At 41.9% G+C, this 23,217-nt stretch overlaps 1 protein-coding gene and 1 pseudogene across 3 annotated transcripts in view; both read left to right on the plus strand.

Moving 5' to 3' along the window:
• Positions 1-23,217, plus strand: part of LOC117093599 (zinc finger protein 610) — a 183,231-nt gene that overhangs the window by 115,125 nt on the left and 44,889 nt on the right. The window lies entirely within an intron of this gene.
• On the plus strand, positions 2,671-3,960 carry LOC117093645 (annotated as a pseudogene).

Below are 23,217 nucleotides of genomic sequence, written 5' to 3' on the forward strand. Positions count from 1 at the left end.
AGAAGAATTGCTCGAACCTGGGAGGTGGAGGTTGCAGTGAGCTGAGATCTTGCCACTGCACTCCAGCCTGGGCAACGGAGTGAGACTCCATCTCAAAACAAACAAACAAAAATGCCTTGTATTTGAGCTCTGAAATTCTTTCTTCTGCTTGTTTGATTCTGTTGCTGAGACTTTCCAGAGTGTGTTGCATTTCTGTAAGCACATCCATTGTTTCCTGAAGTTTTGATTGTTTTTTATTTGTGCTATCTATTTAACTGAAATTTCTCTACTCATTTATTGTATCATTTTATTTCTCTAGTGCCTCTTTGATTAGCTTAATAACTGACCTTCTGATTTCTTTTTCAGGTAAATCAGGGATTTCTTCTTGGTTTGTATCCAATGCTGGTGAGCTAGTATGATTTTTTTGGAGGATGTTAAAAAACCTTGTTTTGTTATATTACCAGAGTTGGCTTTCTGGTTCCTTCTCATTTGGGTAGGCTCTGACAGAGGGTAGGTCTAGGGCTTAAGGCTGTTGTTCAGATTGTCCCACGGAGTGTTCTCTTGATGTAGCACTCTCCCCCTTTTCCTAGGGATGTGGCTTCCTGAGAGCCCAGCTGTAGTGATTGTTATCTCCTATTGGGATGATCTAGCCAGCAGCAGATCTACCAGGCTCCAGGCTGGTACTGGGGGTTGTCTGCACAGAGTCCTGTGATATGAACTGTCTGTGGGTCTCTCAGCTGTGGACACCAGGACCTGCTCCAGTGTAGGTGGCAGGGGGGTGAAATGGACTCTGTGAGGGTCCTGAGTTTTGGTTGTTTAATGTACTGTTTTTGTTCTGGTTGGCCTTCTGCTAGGCCTCCTTTTTTTTAAAGGATGAACCGTATTCCATTGTCTATATAAACTTTTTTTATCCGTTTGTTCATGATGAAAATGTAAGTTGATCCCATATCTTGGCTATTGAGAACAGTGCTGCAGTAAACATGGGTGTGCAGATATCACTTTGATATCCCGATTTCTATCTATTCTCATTGCCTCTCTCAATCATGCACTCGCTCGTGCTTGCTCTCTCTCTCTCTCTATTTCTCTCTTTCCAGCAGTGGGATTGCTGGATCATGTGGTAGTTCTGTTTGTAGTTTATTGAGAAAACTCCATATTATTTTCCATGACAGCTATATTAATTTGCATTCCCACCAAACAGTGTACTAGCATTTTCTTCCTTTGCAATTCACCAGCATTTGTTATTTTTTGTATTTTTGATGATGTCCATTCTAAATGAGGTAAAGTTGTATTTCACTGTGGTTTTCATTTGCATTTACCTGATGATTAGTGATGTTGAGCATTTTTTCATAGGCTTGTGGATTGTTTGTATGTCTCCCTTTGAGAAATGTCTTCTCAGGTAATTGCTCCATTTTTTAATTGGCTTTAAAAATTTGTTTGTGGCCAGGTGCGGTGGGTCACACGTATAATCCCAGCACTTTGGGAGGCCGAAGCAGGTGGATCACGAGGTCAGGAGTTGAAGCCCAGCCTGGCCAAGGTGGTGAAACTCTGTCTCTACTAAAAATACAAAAATCAGCCAGGCGTGGTGGTGCACCCCTGTAATCCCAGCTACTTGGGAGGCTGAGGCATGAGAATAACTTAAACCCGGGAGGGGGGAGGTTGCAGTGAGCCAAGATCGCACCACTGCACTCCAGCCTGGGCTACAGAGTGAGACTCTGTCTCAAAAAAATAAAAATAAAAAATTGCTATCGAGGTGTTTGAGTTTCTTATATATTCCGTTTATTAATCCCTTGTCAAAAGGATAGATTGTAAATATTTTCTCCAATTCTGTCACTTGTCTCTTCACTATCTTGACTGTTTCATGTGCTCTGAAGAATCTTTTTAGTTTGACATAATCCAATTTGTCTATTTTTGCCCTTGTTGCCTGTGTTTTTGAGGTCTTACCTAAGACATCTTTGCCCAGATTTATGGCCTGAAGAGTTTTCCTGTTGTTTTCTTATAGTTTTATAATTTCATATCTTCCATTTATGTCAAATCCATTCTGATTTTATTTTTGTCTATGGTGAGAAATAGGGGTCTAGTTTTATTTTTCTGCATATGGATATCCAGTTTTCCAGCACAATTTTTTGAAGAGACTGCCGTTTTTCCCAATGCATGTTCTTTGTCAAAAATCAGCTGGCTGCAAAGATGTGGGTTTATTTCTTTGTTCTCTGTTCTGTTCAGTTGGTCTATGTGTCTATTTTTATCCCAGTAACAAGCTGTTTTGGATACCATTACTTTCTAGTATATTTTGAAGTCAGGTAGTGTAATATCCCTCAGGTTGGTTCATTTTGCTTAAAACTGCTTTGTCTTTTTTGGATCTTGTGTAGTTCCCTATGAATTTTAGGATTTTTGTTGTTGTTTTTTGAGACGTGGTCTCTCTCTATTGCCCAGGTTGGAGTGCCATAGCGCAATTTCAGCTCACTGCAACCTCTACCTCCCAGGCTCAAGCGATTCACCTACCTCAGTCTCCTGAGTAGCTAGGACCACAGGTGCGTACCACTGCACCTGGTTAATTTTTGTATTTTTTGTAGGGTTGGGTTTTGCATTGCTAACCAGGCTGGTCTCAAATTCCCGAGCTCAGGTGATCCACCATCTTGGTGTCCCAAAGTACTGGAATTACAGGCATAAGCTACCACACCCAGCCATAGGATTCTTTTTTTTCTATTTCTGTGAATAATGTCTTTGGGTATTTTGAAAGAGAATGTATTGAATCTGTACATTGCGTTTGGTAGTGTGATCATATACACAATATTAACTTTTCCCATCCATGAAGATGAGATGTCTTTACTTTTTGTGTAACCTTTCCACTTCTTTCATCACCATTTATAATTTTCTACCCAGAGATTTTTCATTTCTGGCCCGGGACCCCCACGTCTTCAGGGTGGAAGCCTGGCTCACGTCCGGAGGTGCCCAGGAGCCAACTAGCCCAAACTTTGGGGGAAATGAGTCCCCTCTGCCCTCGCCCCATGCTCTGCTAGCATTTCCTTCCGTCTCTGCTTCGCTTGGCGATGCAAAACGCGTGAGGCTCACGGCAAGGGGCCGAGGCAGCGGGACTCTCCGGGCCGGGCCCACCCCTCATCCACGCAGTGCAGCACTGGATGCCCCGGCCGCTGTCCTAAGCAGAGGCTGCCATGGAGCTAAGACCTGCCGTTTCACCCAGCACGCAGGCCCAGCCCGCGGAGGAGGGCGACATGCAGCTCCACTTTGCCTGGCTCTCGGGCACGCGTGCTATGACCTGTACAGTGCCTATGGTTACACAATACCACCTACGGAGAAGGCTCTTGTGAAAACGGACATTCATATAGCACTTTCTTCTGGGTATTATGGAAGAGTAGCTCCACGGTCTAGCTTGGCTGCAAATCACGTTGTAGATGTAGGAGCTGGTGTCACAGATGAAGATTATAGAGGAAATATTGGTGGTGTAGTCTTTAATTTTGGCAAAGAAAAGTTTGAAGTCAAAAAAGGTGATCAAATTGCACAGCTCATTTGTGAACGGATTTTCTGTGCAGAAATAGAAGAAGTTCAAGCTTTGGATGACACCAAAAGGGGTTCAGGAGGTTTTGGTTCTACTGGAAAGAATTAAAATTTATGCCAAGAACAGAAAATGAGAAGTCATACCTTTTTCTTAAAAACAAGGAGTTTTTGCTTAAAGTGTTTTGGTGTTTTGCACTTCTGTAAAGTACTAGCTTTACCTTCTAAAAGTACTGCATTTTTTTTATGATCAAGGAAAAGATCATAAAAAATATTTCTTTGTGTTTGGATCACAAAGAAACTTTCTTTTTCTGCAATAGTTGTATGTAAATCTACTTTGTAGTGAGCTGATGTAAACAGTGTCTCCTAAAAATCAAATGTAAATTACAGATTAAAAAAAAATCTGCATTATTTAACTCAAGAAATGATACCCCTTCAGCAACTTAAAAAAAAAAAAAAAGTGTGTATTTGGCTTTTTTGTGTGTTTTTGGTTTTTGTTTTTTTGTTTTGTTTTGTTTTTTTTGGAGACGGAATTTCGCTCTTGTTGCCCAGGCTGGAGGGCAATGGCCCAATCTCTGCTCTCCACAACCTCCAACTCCCAGGTTCAAGCAATTCTCCTGCCTCAGCCTCCCGAGTCACTGGGATTACAGGCATGCGCCACAATGCCCAGCTAATTTTGTATTTTTAGTAGACACAGGATTTCTCCATGTTGGTCAGGCTGGTCTCAAACTCCCAACCTCAGGTGATCCGCTCGCCTTGGCCTCGCAAAGTGCTGGGATTACAGGTGTGAGGCACCGCGCCAAGCCGTGTAATTTTTAAGAGAGACTGGGACTCGCTTTGTTGCCCAGGGGCTAGTCTTGAACATTTAGCCTCAAGAGATCCTCCCATCTCAGCCTCCCAAAGTGCTAGGATTGGAATGAGGCCACCACTTCTCCTGTTGTCCTTCCCAGCTTCTCTGCCACCTCCCCTTTTCCCTAGTTTATAAGACAGAAGAAAAGGGAGAAAGCAAAAAGTTGCAAAGAAACAGAAGTAAGATAAATAGCTAGATGACCTTGGCACCACCACCTGGCCCTGGTGGTTAAAATAATACTAATGTTATCCCCTGACCAAAACTACTTGTGTTATCTGTAAATTTCAGACATACGAGAAAGCACTGTAAAACTTTTTGTTCTGTTCGCTGATGTATGTAGCCCCAGTCACATTCCTCACGCTTACTTGATCTATCACGACCCTTTCAAGTGGACCCCTTAGAGTTGTAAGCCCTTAAAAGGGCTAGGAATTTCTTTTTTGGGGAGCTCAGCTCTTAAGATGTGAGTCTGCTGACTGCTCCCAGCCAAATAAAAACCTCTTTCATTTTTAATCCGGTGTCTAAGGAGTTTTGTCTGTGGCTCTTCCTGCTACAGGATTAGAACCATGAGCCAACACACTCAGTCAAAAAGCATCTTTTCTATTTACATTCAGAGTGCGTGTAAGTTTGAAATTCACTCTACATATAGAAATTATTGACATTATGATGTCAATAAAGTTTATCTCAGAGGTGTTTGAGGTTAATTCATCTGAAGTTTGGAATAGAGTAACAGGCACAAGGGAGAGCTATTTATATCTATTGTTTAAAAGTTTAAGAGTCGGCCGGGCGCGGTGGCTCAAGCCTGTAATCCCAGCACTTTGGGAGGCCGAGACGGGCGGATCACGAGGTCAGGAGATCGAGACCATCCTGGCTAATACGGTGAAACCCTGTCTCTACTTAAAAATACAAAAAAAAAAAACTAGCCGGGCGACGAGGCGGCGCCTGTAGTCCCAGCTACTCGGGAGGCTGAGGCAGGAGAATGGCATAAACCCGGGAGGCGGAGCTTGCAGTGAGCTGAGATCCGGCCACTGCACTCCAGCCTGGGTGGCAGAGCAAGACTCCGTCTCAAAAAAAAAAAAAAAAAAAAAAGTTTAAGAGTCATTTATATCTATCATCTAAAAGTTTTAGCTTTCCATTTTAAAAGCAACAGTTGGGGACCTAATTTATCCCTGGCCTTAGCCCTCCATGCCCAAGGCGTTGTCCCTGGGAAATTCTCAGGAGCTGAGCACAGGGTTGATCCTCACACTGCAGAATGTAGGGAGAATGGAAAAGGAGAGGATTTCTACTGTTCTGTGGGAGCCAGCATCAATTTGCATGTTCCGCCCACGCAGGGCTTTGCATTTCACATTCTAGTTCGTATCCTCGTCCCAGAAAATTCCAGGGCTTGTATACATTAAAATACTAAAATTAACTTTAATTGCAGGAACTATTTTAGGTCCAATCACTGTCCCTACTTTGACCCTCTAATAGAGATCCCAGTTCCCAGACCGCTGGGCTGCTGGTCACCGACAGGGTATTTGTTCAAAAACCTGGAAAACAAGCGCGCCCAGAGAGGCAGAAGGAAGCGCAGACCCCGCCGCTCACCGCCCCACCCCGCCCCACCCCGCCCCACCCTCACTTCTCCTGTGCCTCGCCCATCCCTGGCTCCGGCTGAGGGCAGTTTCCTGCAAACCCGGAAGTGAATCATGGGGCGTGAACTCGCAAGTACAGTTTCCTGAAGATCCGGAAGTCGATCGCTTGGGGTGACAGTCTTACAGCATCGGCTGAGTTTCTCTTTCTCTAGATTAGATCCGCTTCCAGCGCTTCTGTACTCGGTGTTGGCTGAGGGGTTCCTACGGACCTTAAAATCCTCCCGCCTTTCCCTCCACCCTAGGTAAATTAATACGTCACCAAGAAATTCGGAGGTTAAATCGCCCAGACGCTGCTGGTACTGCCCCTGGGTTCTCTGCCTTCAGGCCACGTAGACGCTTTTTGTCCCGTTTACCTGCTTACCCTTTACTGACCACTCCTTCGGTCCCGCATCATGTAAAAGCCCTCGCCCACGAGGAGGATTCATGTCCTCTGGGTCCTCCAAGTCTCGCCCTTCTGGTTCCTTGGAGCTCAGCCCCGCAGTCCGAATGCATCAGCGTCGTGTCCTCTGCCTCTGCCCGGCCCTGGGGTTTTGGAAACCCCACCCCTCTCCTAATCCACCCCAACCTTTGTCCTCCTTGGGCTGGGTCCTTCTGTTCCCCAGGTTTCCCCTTCACAGTCGCCACATTCCTTACCCCGCATTAAGGGAGCTGACGGGGCCTGACTTTTGACACTCAGTGTTTTTGCGTTCCAAATTGTACCCGCTGGGAAATGTGCTCGTCCAGAGGAAAAACGCTTTATTTAGTCTTTCCTCCTCTGAAACTCAATACGATAGTAAACACTGAACCCAGAATACTTCACCTGTGGTCACCGAATGTGTGGGGATTTCTCCCCACTAACAAGCAGTTCTCTATCAGACACCAACTCCGTGTCCCATAGTTTACCTCATTTCTGACAGCTCTACTTGGAGTAAGCATCAGATCCCACAGATTAAAGGCTCAATCCACCAGACTTCTCCACTTCAGATGTCAGTTACAAGTCCCAGGTTGGAACCTGAACTTCTAAGCTACTGGGTATAAATTGAGGATTCCCATGACCCAATCTTCAGTATTTATTAATTTGCCAGAGCAGCTCACAGAACTCAGAAACGTTTTACTTGGATTTACTCATTTGTTTTAAAGGATATTACAAAGGTTGCAGATAAACAGCCAGATGGAATAGCAGTTCTAGAAAATTAATTGAATGCAGGAGGAGATTTGGGAACCATGATATTTGTCTGGTCAGTCAGAAGTAGAGGTGACAACTACTACTTATGTACAGCTTCTAAGGTGAAGGGTAGTCTTGTGGGACTGAACTTTTCACCTTTGGGATCTGACACTATCTCCTTGTAGACAGTGTAAGAGTTGAGCTAAATTTTAGGATTCTCAGGTGGAAGTCTGCAAGGAACTTGTCAGTGTAGGGAAAACCACACCTTTTCTTAACGAGAAGCAAAGTATTCTGTGTTGAGCGTGACAGCAATAAAAAGTTTGTTATTTTCCTGTCTCAGTGATGGGAAGATACTTGTAACAAGTTCACCCACCTGTCTCAAGCCCCGTGCTTTCTACTCAGTATTGACCAGGAAGGATCTGTTCCTGCTCTTTAATTTTCTTGATGTCATCTTCATCTCTTACCATTTTTCTGTGCCGGTATGTCCTGACTCACTGTTTTCTGAATGTGGGAGTGACCCATGGCTTAGTCCTCCAACCATTTTTTTGAGATGGAGTTTTGCTCTTGTTGTCCAGGCTTGTGTGCAATGGCGTGATCTCAGCTCATGGCAACTTCCACCTCCCAGGTTCTAACGATTCTTCTGCCTCAACCTCCCGAGTAGTTGGGATTACAGGCATGTGCTACCATATCCCTCTACTTTTGTATTTTTAGTAGAGACGGATTCTCCATGTTGGTCACACTGGTCTCAAACTCCTGACCTCCTGATCCACCCACCTCGGCCTCCCAAAGTGCTGGGATTACAGGGTTGAGCCACCATGCCCAGCCACTGCCTTTCTTTATCATTTCATCTCATGGCTTTAAACTCCACCTTTATGTCTCCATCCTTTGTAGACTTCTTTCCTAATTTCTAGAATTCTGTATCCAGTTGTCTCAACTCCCTACTGGGACATCCAACAGGCATCTCCATATTTATGTGTCCACTAGTGACTTCCTGAATTCTCCCATGTACACTCCCCTGCAGTCCTGCCCATCTCAGATAAGAGTGACCCCATACTTCTGGGAGCTTAGGTGAACATATTGACATATATTTAAAGTCTAGGATATAGTTCCTTGTTTGAAAGTGTTTTAACGAATAATATAAAGAAAACATTACATGATTGCTTAAAATGGGTGAGGAACTAGCATTTCCAAAATTCTTTTGAGGTGAGGTAGAAAAATGTTTAAAGGCCTCTGCCCTATCTGATCTGCACCCCCAGGACCTCTCTGATCTCATCTCCTCCCTGTGTCAGCTTGCTCCCTCTGCTCCAGCCACACAGGCCTCTTTCCTTTTCCTGGAGCCGAGGTTGCTCCTGTCTCGGGGCCTTCACCTGGGCTGTCCCTCTGCCTAGGACTCTCTAGCCCCTCAGTTGCAGGTGACAAACATCCTTCCTTTTCTAGGTCTGGGTTCTGATATCACTTTCTCAGTGGAGGTTTATGCGACCCTTCCCCATCTCACCCTCACCAACTCTGGCCAGTACATATTGCCTGCCTTGGATGTTTCTTTCTGCTCCTTTTCTGTCCACTGTCTGGATCCTGGTTACAACAAGGACCCAAGAGGAGGGCAGAGCCACAAGGTGGGGGTTGTTCTGGGCTTGTTCCCTCTGAGTTTAACTCAACCCTGGCTTCACATTAGAATGCTGAGACATTTTGCAAATATATCTCTTGTGCCTCCTTTCCAGAGATGCCCATGGGTATAGGTTCCAGTGCAGTGTCCCACGTGATTATAATCTGTATTCATCATTGAACATCAGGGTGCTGTGTCTTCCAGCCTGTGATCCACAGAGAGGGGAAAGGCTGTGCACTGCATGGGGTTTGGTCAGGGCCATATCTGTGCCCTGAAGGGGAGCTTAGTCCAGCCCAGCACCCCACTGCTGCAATGTGTATGTGGGCTTCTCCAGGAGGGTAGTAAGCTTTGAAGAACTCAAAAACTCACTTGTTCTTCCTGTGGGACTTTCTTGTCTGCATCATCCCCGGTGCTGTGGGCAGCAGAGGGCCATCTTTCCACAGGGCGAGGTCTTTCCTGTGAGTGTGGTTGTGGCACGGGGAGGGGGTGTGTTGATTTTTAGCAATAAACAGCATATTTTGAACACTCCGACTTAACTTCCTTTTTAAAAATTTTTCTTTTTCTTTCAGGATTAGCTTCTGAAGCCTCTTTCATCTCTCCTAAGGAAGAAGCCTAGAAGAGGAGGAAGAGGAAAGAAAAGGAGTCAGGAATGGCTTTTACTCAGGTACGGTGATATTCTCAGTGGATTGTTCTGTGTCTCTTTCCTTTTTGAAATGCCACAGGTGGTGTTATGATATATATTGGTTTCCATTGACGGTTCCTGGCTCATAACCTCCGTAGCCCTTGTTACAGTCTTTTGTTATAATGTTGGGTGTGTTAAGCCTGGTGGTAAGCCCAGTGGGGGCATGGAAACTCTGCACCCCTCAGGGGGCATGGAAGCCCTGCACCCCTTCCTCCATACCTTACCACAAGTGCCTCTTCATCTGTATCCTTTGCAGTATCCTTTATAATAAACTGGTAAAGGGAAGTAAGTGCTTCCCTGAGTTCTGTGAGCCAATCTAGCATATTAATTGAACCCCAAAAGGGGGTCATGGGAACCCCAGTTTGAAGCTGGATGGTCCTAAGTTCTGAAGGCCTGGACTTGCAACTGGTATGTGTGGAGGCAGTCTTGGAGACTGAGCCATCAACCCATGTGATCTGACACTGTGTCCAGAGAGACAGTGTTGGAAGTAAATTGGAAGATACCCAGCTAGTGTCTGCAGTTTGGTGTGTGGGTAAATAACCCACATACATTTAGTCACAGAGGTCTTCTGTGTTGATGATTGTTGTGGTGTGAGAGTAGAGGAAAAACACGATTTGAGGAGAGTTTTTCCCTGTACACACCAGGCATTGGAGATGTCAGTCTTCTCTGAGTCTGAAGCATCCTGTCTGTCATGTTTGCTCACACTCACCCATGTCTTCCCTCAGTCCCTCTCATGTCACTTAAATTCCATCTCACAGTGACTGGTGATATGGAATTTGTGAAGAGGCTCCATTGGGAAGGGCTTACACCCAGACATGGATGGAGACAGGGTGTGGGCCCCATGGTGTCTCTGCTATTGAGCAGCAGGGATTGAGAGAGTGTTTAAGGACCAGGTCTGGATGCACTGCCAGCTCTCTGTAGACTGGATTATAGAAGCTGCACGTGGAAGTCTTAATGTGCACAAATGCATGATAAAATTGGGAAGAAGAGATGAGGAAGAGGAAATCTTTTCTGCCGGATTTTATACTCCATTTGTAATAAATATTTAACAGCAAGAGATTCTTTAAACCATTCTAAGTACATCCATTCCATGGAGACTGTGTTATTCCTGCAGAGACTCTTGTGAGACAGATGTTTCAGGTGAAAATGGTAAGACTTGAGTAATACTTCTTCTAGGATGGGGCATTTCCTATTTTCTTAGATCTTGCAAGGTTCTCCTGTTATCCCCAGCTGCAAGGGTACCTCTCCCACCAAGAACATGTGAGATTTTCCCCCTCATTTTAAAAAAAATTGCTACTATGTTTATATATATTTTTTGAAAATCTGGGGAAAATGACAACCCTGGGTATTTTCATTTTTCAATTTATTGTCAGTCTACATAGGTTTTATTCTTTTGGGGACATGTATGTATAAAATGAATTTTCATACCTTGCTCAATTTTCTTTCCATGTATTTTAGTATCTGTTTTAATTCCTATGGTTTTTATTCTTTACATATGCCCTGATGTCTTTTATTTTAGGTTATACATTTTTTAAGTGGAAGACAAATCTTTCCTTTATACCTTCTGATTTTTGTTGTGCCTTTATTTGTTTCATCTTGATTTGGAAGGCCTTGCATGATTATTAAGTACTAAGTTTCATTTAGGAATAAAGTTTTGTTGTTTAAAATTTTGTTTACATCTGTGTTTAATTTGAATTTTTGTGTATATCACAAGTATTTTATTTGATTCATTGTAAAATTACAGATGTCTGTTATAACAGGTTCTTACATATTTGGCAAACCCCTCCATTTTGTTTTTCTTTTCAAAATTATGTTGGTTCTCTTTTGACAGGACACAGTCATTAAAAACTCATATACTTCTTTTGTATTTGAATGGCTGTGGATTCCTAGTCAGAAAGGTCTTGGTGTCACCACATCTGCTAATAAGAATTGAGTTTTCTGGTCCATGTTCCTGTCTTTGCTATGTCTGTTAGTAAAGTTTATTTGCCTGTTTATAGTTCAGTAATGTTAAGTACATTCACATTACTGTGCAACATATCTAGGAATTTTTCATCTTGCAAAACTGAAACTGTATACCCAGAATACACTACATCCTTTCTGACCTTACTATAGCCTCTGTCAACTCATCTTTCTATGTTGTGTTTATATGCATTCGACTACTTTAATATCCCATGTGAGTGGAATCACACAGTATTTGTCCTTTTGTGACTGTCTTATTTTCCCTAGTGTAATGTCCTCAAGGTTCATCCATGTTGTAGCATATGACAGGATTTTCTCCTTTTATAAAGCTGAACAACATTCCATTGCATGTGTATACCACATTTTCTTTATCCATTCATCTGTAGATAGGCACGTTAGTTTTTCTGTCTTCTTGGCTATTGAAGTTGCATGTGGTTATCCTTGAACTCATTTAATGTTTTCCCAGGCACCCCCTCTCGATTTACCTTTTCTTTTTTTTTGAGACAGAGTCTCACTCTGTTGCCCAGGCTGGAGTGCAATAGCACAATCTTGGCTCACTGCAACCTCTGCTTTCCAGGTTCAAGTGATTCTTCTGCCTCAGCCTCCCAAATAGCTGGGATTATAGGTGCATGGCAACATGCCTAGTTGATTTTTGTATTTTTAGTTGAGATGGGGTTTTGCCATGTTGGCCTGGTTGGTCTCGAAGCCTTGACCTCAAGCAGTCCACTGGTCTCAGCCTCCCAAATGCTGACTGGGATTACAGGTATGAATCACCATGCCTCAATTTACCTTTGTAGATTATATCTGTTAGTAGCTTTTTGAACCTGGGAGGCGGAAGTTATGGTGAGCCGAGATCGTGCCACTGCGCTCCAGTCTCGGCAACAAGAGCGAAGTGCCACCTAAAAGAAAAAAATAAAAAATTTTAGATTAGCTGAGCATGGTGGCACAAACCTGTAGTCTCACCTGCTTGGGAGGCTGAGGTGGGAGGATCACTTGAGGGCAGCAGTTGAGACTGCAGTGAACATAATCAAACCACTGTATTCCAGCCTGTGGGAAATAGAGTGAGACCTCCAACTCTTTAAAAAAAAAAAGAAAAGAAAGAAAGAAAACAAGCTACAAAGTGCTGATGAAAGAAATAAAAAACACTCAAATGGAGACATATAAAATGTCAATTTATTGGAAGACTCAACATAGAAACAATGTGAAATTAACCAAATTGATACATAATATTAATACATTTCCTATCAAGGCATTTTGTAGATACTAACAAGATTATCCAAAAAATTATGCAGAAAGACAAAAGAAGAGAAAAAACTAGAATGCCTAAAACATCTGGAAAAAAAAATAAAGTGTTGGAATCATTTCATGTGATTTCAAGGCTTCTAATATAGTATAAGTATTTCCTTCTTTTTTCATATTTACAATAAACCTAGTTTATACCTGCCATGGTCTTATGTGCATACTCATGTCATATTTTTTTCTCCAAATAACAGCCTCATTTATGTGTCCCCTAAACCTTTCACTACAGTAACAAAGGGAAGAAATGCATCAAACATAGAATGTAGACTGCAACCTATGGAAAAGAAAAAAAAAATTTTTAATTATATACAAAAACAAAAAATAATTTTATTACAATTGAAAAAGAACCAGAGAATGTTTTGCTTAATACCATAATCAAAAATGACATTTCCATAGCTTTTGGAAAAATGTTCTTCTAGTAGAATCATATTTATTATATAACAATTATATAATAATATATTATGTAGTAAATACTTCACAATAATTTTCACTGAACTGCTATGAAAAATATCTTAGGCAGTTTTACTAAACAATATTTCACAAGTATTTTCCACAGTCATATTGTGCAATGGGACCTATGTGTGCAGCCACAAGAGGAATGTAATAAGCTATTACCATGAAGAAAATTGAAGTCTCTCCTAACCAAGTCTGAAGTTTCAAGAGTAAACATTCAGTGTTATCCTAAAGAGTTAGACTTCCTTTTGTGATGTCTGAATAATGTGATGGTTAATATTAGGTGTCAACTTGAGTGAATTGAAGGGTGTCTAGATGGTTGATAAAGTATTGTTTCTGAGTGTGTCTGTGAGGGTGTTGATAGAGGAGATTATTTGAGTCAGTGGACTAGGAGACGAAGACCCACCCTCAATGTGAGTGGGCACCATCCAATTGGCTGCCAGTGTGGTTAGAACGAAGCAGGTGGAAGAACATGGGATAACCTCACTTGCTGAGTCTTCTGGCTCTCTTTCTTCTTCCCATGCTGGTTGCTTGCTTAAGCTTCTCCTGCCCTTGGACATCAGACTATAGGTTCTTCAGTCTTTGGACTCTGGGACTTGAACCAGCAGCTTCCTGAGATCTCTTGGGCCTTTGACCAAAGACTGAAGGTTGCACTGTTGGCTTCCCTGGTTCTGAGGCTTTCAGACTTGGACTGAGCCACTACCACCTTCTCTCTTCTCCAGCTTGCAGACAGCCTATCATAGGATGTTTGCCTTGTAATTGTGTGAGCCAATTCTCCCTATAAACTCCCTTTTATATATACATGTATCCCATTGGTTCTGTACCTATAGAGAACCCCGACTAATAGAGACTTTGGTGCCTGGAGTGATTCTAGAGGAACATATATGTATATATATTTTTTGACATGGTCTCACTCTTGCCCAGGCTGGAGTGCAGTGATGCAGTCTTGGCTCACTGCAACCTCCACCTCCCAGGTTCAAGGAATCCTCCTGCCTCAGCCCCTCAAACAGCTGGGACTACAGGTGTGCACCACCATACCTGGCTAATTTTTGCATTTTTTGTAGTGATGGGGTTTTGCCATGCTTCCCAGGCTGATCTTGAACTCCTGAACTCAAGCTATCCACATGCCTTGGCCTCCCAAAGTACTGAAAATACAGGTGTGAGCCACTGTGTCCAGCCTAGAGGAACAAAATTTTAAGGATGAATTTCCTTAGTTGGTTTAGGGGCCTCTGGAGTTGGCTCTCTAATCTTACTAGAACTAAAAATGCTAAGGACTGTACTTCTAATAGTACAGAGAGCACTGATAGTCTTGGTATGCATTGTTTAGAGAGTTGTGCAAAATAAATGTATTTGATACTCATGATTCAGTGCTCCCGAGAAGCAAGGAGTTTAGTGACTTTATACATGATACTTTTCAACATTTCTAGAGAACCAAAGAATATAATGAAGTTGCTTTCCTAAGTTCCCTGGTAAAAAATGATGAAATAAATGGATAAGCTCAGAGAAGATAAGTCCCAGATGTAGAAGATATCATACTTAACCTCAAAGTTTCTAAGGGTACCCTGGGTGGACTCTTTTATAGACAAAAGGCTGAAATTGCCAAAAATCAGACACAAACTCTTATGTGAGTGGATGGCCCACAATAATTGGTGCACACTCAGCCTCACCAGGTGTCTATAAAGTGAGGGCATTGGTTGGGAAAGATTAGGACCATGTAACTTGACATGGGGATGTGTGGGAGGATCCTGATGAAGCTGGGAACACTGAGCTCTTAAATCCTGATGAGCCCCTTTTGTGAGAGAAAATGGCCTCCCTGCCCCTCATGGTGGCAACATCTTCTTCCCCACCCAGGCTGCTTCTAGTCTTTGTACATTTTTTTCTGAGGAGATTCACCATCCATTGCCTAAGGAAGCAAGAATAGCCTCCTCTGAGCCAGCTGCAGGGCAAGGCAATGCTGATTCTTCTCAGGATCCACCCCCACCACCCTTCTTTGCCTCTAGACCTTTAACTAGACTCAAGTCCCAGTGGCTCCTCGAGGTGATGGGACCCATGAGGAGGTGCACTGCACTGCAAAAGAACTGCTTGAGTTTCCTTACATAAGCAGAAGTCCAGGGAACCAGGGTGTGAGATAATGGTGATAGGAACATAAAGTTGGATCAGGCTGAATTTATTAATGTGGGCTCAATAAACCAGGGAATTTGCATTTAGTGTTGCAGCTCAGTGAGTTAGAAAAAGGTTCTAAGAGTTTATTTGCTTGGTTAGCTGAAGCATGGATTGAAATCTGGCTCACTGTGAATGAGCTGGCAGTGCCTGATCTCCCTTGGTTTAATATAGAGGAACAGATCCAAAGGCTTAGGCAGATTGGAATGCTAGCATGGGTTTGCCATTTTAGAACTTACTCATCCCGGCCGGGCGCTGTGGCTCAAGCCTGTAATCCCAGTACTTTGGGAGGCCAAGACGGGCGGATCATGAGGTCAGGAGATCGAGAGCATCCTGGCTAAGACAGTGAAACCCCGTCTCTACTAAAAAATACAAAAAACTAGCCAGGCGTGGTGGCGGGTGCCTGTAGTCCCAGCTACTTGGGAGGCTGAGGCAGGAGAATGGCTTGAACCCAGAAGGCGGAGCTTGCAGTGAGCTGAGATCTGGCCAGTGCACTCCAGCCTGGGCGACAGAGCAAGACTCCGTCTCAAAAAAAAAAAAAAAAAAAAGAACTTACTCATCCCAACTTGAAGGATCCAGAAGACATCCCCTTCACCAATACCTTGCAAAATAGATTTGTGAGGAGAAGACAAATCCTTGAGAATCTCTGTGATTGCTCTTCTCTGTATGCCAGATCTTAGAATGGGAATCACAGTCACCCAATTGGAAAAATTAAATGCAATGGGAATAATTAGATCTTGAGGTTGCAGGGGCCAAGTGGCAGTACTCAATCTTTAAAGGCAAGGTGGGTGTAGTTCCTGTAATGAACATCAGAGACAAAGCTGCAATCAGAATAATTTGACTCACGTACAGCTCTGGCATTGGTTAATTAATCATGATGTTCCTCACAGTGAAATAGATAGGAAGCCTATTACGGTGTCTCTCTCTCTCTCTCCTCTCTCTCTCTCTCCTCTCTCTCTCTCTCTCTCTCTATATATATATATATATATATATATATTATATATACACACACACACATAAATATACACATATATTGCTGCCCATTGCAACCTCCACCTCCCAGGCTCAAGCGATTCTTGTGCCTCAGCCTCTCGAATAGCTGGTATTACATGCATTCCTCACCATGTACAACTAATTTTTCTTTTTTAAAAAATTTTTTTATTTTTTTTGAGACGGAGTCTTGCTCTGTCGCCCGGGCTGGAGTGCAGTGGCCGGATCTCAGCTCACTGCAAGCTCCACCTCCCGGGTTGACGCCATTCTCCTGCCTCAGCCTCCCAAGTAGCTGGGACTACAGGTGCCTGCCACCTCTCCCGGCTAGTTTTTTTGTATTTTTTAGTAGAGACAGGGTTTCACCGTGTTTGCCAGGATGGTCTCGATCTCCTGACCTCGTGGTCCGCCCGTCTTGGCCTCCCAAATAATTTTTCTATTTTTAGAAAAGACAGCATTTTGCCATGATGGCCAGGCTGGTCTCCAACTCCTGACCTCAAATGATCCACCTGCCTTGGCCTCCCAAGGAGGCAGTTACAGGCGTGAGCCACTGTGCTCAGCCTGGAAGCTTATGTTCTTACTTGATTTCTATAAACAGAAAACTTACACTCAAGAGACCACTCAGAAGACCTTACACTCTCATTACATTTGTAAGGTTTCTCTCCAGAATGGACTCTGTGATGACTTGTAAGGTGGAATTTTGTTTAAAAACCTTGCCTCCCTCATTACATTTGTAAGGTTTCTCTGCATTGTGGATTATTTTATGAAAAGCAAGGCTTGAATGCACACTAAATGCTTAGCTATATTAATTACATTTGTAAGGTTTCTCTCCAGTATGAACTATCTGATGTTTTGCAAGGTGTGAAATTTGATTAAAGGCTTTGCCACATTCATTACATTTATGTCTCTCTCCAGTATGAATTCTCTGATGAATTGTTAAGGAGAACTTGTGCCTGAAGTCCTTATCACATTCCTTACATTTATAAGGTTTCTTTCCAGTGTGGATTTACAGATGGGTAGTGAAACTTGAATGCCCACTAAATTCTTTGCCACATTTATTACACTTGTAAAGTTTCTCTCCTGTATGAATTATCCAACATTGTGCTAGGTATGAATAGCTACTATAGACCTTGCCACATTCATTACATCTATAAGGTTTCTCTACCATATGAATTCTCCAGTGTTCTGTAAGTTGTGGATTGCGACTAAAGATCTTACCACATTCATTACATTTGTAATGTTTCTCTCCAGTATGAGTTCTCCAATGTCATGCAAGGTGTGCAATTTAATTGAAGACCTTGCCACATTCATTACATTTGTAAGGCCTGGCTCCAGCATGAATACTCTGATGATTGCTTAGAGATAACGTATGCCTGAAGACCTTGCCACGTTCTTTACTTTGTAAGGTTTTTCTCCACTATGGATTAGAAGATGGACAGTAAGACCCGAATAGTCACTAAATGCTTTGCTACATTCAATATATTTGTAAGGCTTTTCATGCATTCCTAGGGAGATGCATATGGGAGAGCCCATATGAATTCTTTGATGTCATACAAGGTATGAAAGTTGACTAAAAACTTTGCCATATGCATTACATTTGTAAGGCTTCTCTCTGGTTTGAATTATCCAATGTTCTGCAAGGTGTGAACTGCAAATAAAGACCTTTTAACATTCATTATATTTGTAAGGTTTCTCTCCAGTATGAATTCTCTGATGTTTTGCAAGGTATGAATTCTTCCTGAAGACCTTACCACACTCATTACATTTGTAAAGTTTATCTCCAGTATGAATTCTCTGATGAGTGATAAGGAATAACTCATACTTGAAGACTTTGCCATATTTTTTACATTTCTAAGGTTCTCTCCAGTATGAATTACAAGGTGGACAGTGAGATCTGACCACTCATTAAATATTTTGCCACATTCATTGTATTTCTGACACTTTCTCCAGTATGAATTCTTTGATATTGTGCAAGATTTGAATTGTGACTAAAGAACTTGCCACATTCATTACATTTGTAAGGTTTCTCTCCAGTATGGACTCTCCAATACTCTGTAAAGTGTGAATTGTGACTAAAGACCTTGCCACATTTTGTACATTTGTAATGTTTCTCTCCAGTATGAATTCTCAGATGTTCTGCAAGATGTGAATTGTGATTAAAGATATTACACATTTGTTACATTTGTAGGGTTTCTCTCCAGTATGAATTCTGTGGTATTGTACAATGTATGAATTGTTCCTGAAGACTTTACCACACTCATTACATTTGCAAAGTTTATCTGGATCCAGGATCATGTCATGGTTAGCAAGGATTGAAGCCACTCTAAAGACTTTGCCATACTCATTATGTTCATAAGAATTTTCCCTAATGTGTGTTTTCTGTTCTTGTGGGAGAAGTGGGGAATCAATAAAATCACTGCTACATTTATTAACGTGGGTTTTCACACTAGAAGAAATTTTTTCAAGTGGTAAAACTGAGGGACTCTGCTCAATAGACTTTTCCACTTGATTACATACATAAATTTTTCTTTCAATCTGAAACAGCTGCAGTTTGGGCAGATGGGACTCAGAGGTTAATCTGATCTGATTTTTAATAGGCTTTGTTCTTGCATTGATTCTCCATACACAGATCCTCCCTAGGAATGCATGAAAAGAGAAACTTGAACCCATGGTTCTGGCATGTTTAGAATCTAATGAAGGAAGTAGAAACTACCTCATCTGTCTCTGATATTGCAAGGAATGTCAGCATACTTTGTATAACACGTTCACAATGCCAAAAACATAAGAGAGTAAGGTGATACATTGGTGCAGTGGGAAATATACAGGAGTCAGCAGGACTATGAAGGAATGTAATAAAGATTATGAGAAGAACAATACAACAGAAACTCAAAGTTTCTCAGAAAAACCAGGAGTTAGCCCTTTAGAGAAAATAAGATATTAAAGAGCAGCAATATATCCATTAGTAATAGTACATGCATGAAACCAAGAAGGACACACCCACGGAAAAGGAGTGAATGTTCGTTCATCCTGTACAACAGGCTCATTAGTAAAGTTCTCCCCCTACACAATTTTTATACAAAACCATTGGGAAGAGTGGTTATGTCACTAAACCTCAAACAAAAGTTAAAAGGAGTACAAGAAGATGGAAATGTGACCAAAATTATACTAATAAATTTATTTCCAGAAACCAAACTTTTTAAGGCAGCCCTCTGAATTGCTTGCAAATTATTTTAAGCAGCTACCTAGAGATACCTAATGAGCTAAAAGGTAACAGAGATAAACAACTAAGTGAAATTGGGAAAATAATACATGAAAAAGAGAATATAAAAACAAAGAAGAAACTATTGGGCCGGGCGCGGTGGCTCAAGCCTGTAATCCCAGCACTTTGGGAGGCCGAGACGGGTGGATCACGAGGTCAGGAGTTTGAGACCATCCTGGCTAACACGGTGAAACCCCATCTCTACTAAAAAATACAAAAAGCTAGCCGGGCGAGGTGGCTGGCACCTGTAGTCCCAGCTACTCGGGAGGCTGAGGCAGGAGAATGGCATCAACCCGGGAGGCGGAGCTTGCAGTGAGCTGAGATCCGGCCACTGCACTCCAGCCCTGGCAACAGAGTGAGACTCCGTCTCAAAAAAAAAAAACAAAAATCAAATTCTGGAGTGGAAATACAGTAGCTGAAGTAAAAATTCGTTAGGCTGCAAAACATCAGACTGAAGAAGTCACAGAAAAAAATAAGCACAAATAAAGATATGTTACTCCAGAGTATCATCTTCAAAGAAAAAAAAAAAAACAAAAGCAAACAACAATATATATATATATATATATATATATTTTACACAGTCTCACCTGTTGTCCAGGCTGGAGTACAGTGGCACAATTGTGGCTCACTGTAACCTCCATCTCTCAAGCTCAAGTGATTCTCATGCTTCAAACTTTCAAGTACCTGGGACTACTGATGTGCATCACCACACCTGGCTAATTTTTGTATTTTTAGTAGAGATGGGGTTTCATCTTTTTGGCCTGGCTGTTCCCAAACTCCTGGCCTCAAGTGATCTGCCCACCTCGGCCTCCCAGAGTTCTGGGATTATAGGTGTGAGCCACTATACCTGGCCAAGAAAAGCAAACAGATTCTAATAAATTTGTGGGATACTATCAAGTGATCAAGGGGAAAAATATACAAACTATTGGAGGTTCGTACATAGAAGACAGAGGATCAGAATATGCAATTGAACTAAGAATTTCTAAAAGGTCCCAAATTGGAAGAAAAAAAGTATATGTAAATTAAAAAAACTTGACCACTCTAACTAAAATTGACCCAAGGCCATTGACAAAGAGACACAATTAAAATTACTTTTTAATCGATTTTACTTTTTAATGGATTTTGCTAAGAACTGCTTTTTAGCAAAAGTCACCTCCAAAAATAAAGGAGTAATTTAGACTTTCCTAGATAAAGAAGAGATGAGAAAGTTCATTAGTACTCTAGATCTGTCTAAAAAGAAATGCTAAAGGGAGTTCTTCAAGATGAAATAAAAGGACCCAAGACAGTACACTAACCAAAAGGAAAATATACGTTTAGCATTAATGGTCATTAAATGATCACATATGCAAGCATGTGTTCGTGTACTTTTCATTTGAAACTTGACTTTTCATTCATTCCTAGCATTTAAAAGGCAAAATCACTTAAAATGCACTATAAGTTTATGTTAATAAAAACATAACATATATAGAAGTAATTTGTGCCATTAATAACATAAAGTCAGAGCCAAATTATGAAGTAGTTTTCTGTGTATGATCACAGTTAAACTGTTAATATTTTAAAGTAGAATTTTCAACTTAGAATATTTTACATAACTGCAATGGTAACCACAAAAAGAAAATCTACAGAACATACACAGAAGGAGATGAGATGGGAATCAAAGCACATTACTACAAAAAAAATCAACAAAACACAAAAGCCGATAGGAAGAGAGATATGCAGGACAAAAATTCTACAAGATGTTACAAGATCTACAGATAGTATGTAACAATATGCAACAATAAGAACTTCTCTATGAGTACTTCAAATCTAAATGATGTAACTTTAGAATCAGAAGAAAATAGGATTCAACTGATGTCTGTCCACAAGAGAACCCCCTTAACTCTAAGGACATGCACAGAATGAAATTCAAAGGATGGAAAAAGATAGTCCATGCAAATGTTAATCATCAGTAAACAAGGTGGCTATGTTAATATCAAAGAAAACAGACTATTGCTGGGCACGGTGGCTCACCGCAATCACAATGCTGTAATCCAAACACTTTGGGAAGCTGAGGCAGGCAGATCATGAAGTCAGGGGTTCAAGACCATCCTGACCAACAAGAGGCAGAGGTTGTGGTGATCCTAGATCACGCTATTGCACCCCAGCCTGGGCAACAAGAGCGAAATTCTATCTCAAAAATAGAGAGGCTGGGCGCGTTGGCTCACTCCTGTAATCCCAGCACTTTGGGAGGCCGAGGAGGGCGGATCATGAGGTCAAAAGATCGAGACCATTCGGGCCAATGTGGTGAAGCTCCGTCTCTAGTAAAACTGTAAAAATTATCTGGGCGTGGTCATGAGCCACCACGCCCGGCCAAATGCTGTATATTTCATTTACCTCATACATCAGAAGGTAGTGATCTTAACATGTATTTCAGTTCTGATATTGTGTGCTGGTGGTTAAGTAGAAGTTGTGGCTTTGTTCTTCAGAGGGAATTGTTCAGAATTCTGTAGGCTGTATAAATGTACTCATTTGCTTGCTGGTTTTATCATGGGTTACAACATTTTATTAATTAATTTTTATAATTTTATATATGGCTTTTTGGTACATGGTATGCAATATAACTGACACACTCCATTCGTTAATGTCACAAGTGCCACCAGGTGCAGTGACCCACACCTGTAATCCCAGAACTTTGGGAAGCTGAGGTGGGTGGATTACTTGAGGTCAGGACCAGCCGGACCAACATGGTGAAGCCCCATCTTTACTAAAAACACAAAAACTAGCCAGGCATAGTGGTGCGTGCCTGTAATCCCAGGTATTCAGGAGTGTGAGGCAGGAGAATCACTTCAACCCAGAAGGCAGAGGTTGCAGTGAACTGAGATTCCGCCATGGCACTCCAAGCTGGAGTGCAAGACTCCATCTCAAAAAAATAAAAATATGAGAAGTTTTAAAACATCACTAAGTGCCTGTTCTGTGTGGACATAGGTAATTTTATGACATTTATTCAGAAAAATATTGTATTAACATTCTTTTTTTTTTTTTTTTGAGACAGAGTCTCACTTTGTCACCCAGGCTGGATGCAGTGGTGCAATCTCAGCCTACTGCAACCTCTGCCTCCCAGGTTCAAGTGATTCTTGTGCCTCAGCCTCCCAAGTAGCTGGGACTACAGGCACAGGCCACCACACCTGTCTAATTTTTGTAATCTTTTATTATCTTCTCAGTGCTGTAATTGTTTGACAATACAGAATTTCCAGTGCTTTTGGTTATCCTTACATGAGCTTGCTGTGTATTATTTACCAATATAGTATATTGTGTGCATTTTTTAGCATTTATTTGTATACAGTAAATATGGTTTAAATATGAAGAATATATATTTTTCTCTTCATTGACGTGACACTGATATGTTCTTTGCAAATTGTCATACACTTTAGGGTCATGGTGGAAATATACTCCTTACTTTAGGCTTACACATGCTTGTGCCCTGTCAGTGTTTTGTCATGTTATAGAAAATAGACTTTCTTTTTTTTGAGACAGAATCTTGCTCTATCACCCAGGCTGGAGTGCAGTGGCACGATCTCGGCTTACTGCAAGCTCCGCCTCCCAGGTTCACGCCATTCTCCTGCCTCAGCCTCCCGAGTAGCTGGGACTACAGGTGCCTGCCACCGTGCCTGGCTAATTTTTTGTATTTTTAGTAGAGATGGGGTTTCACCGTGTTAGCCAGGATG

This window comes from Trachypithecus francoisi, unplaced genomic scaffold (assembly GCF_009764315.1).
Source record: "Trachypithecus francoisi isolate TF-2019V2 unplaced genomic scaffold, Tfra_2.0 Lachesis_group12, whole genome shotgun sequence".
NCBI lineage: Eukaryota > Metazoa > Chordata > Mammalia > Primates > Cercopithecidae > Trachypithecus > Trachypithecus francoisi.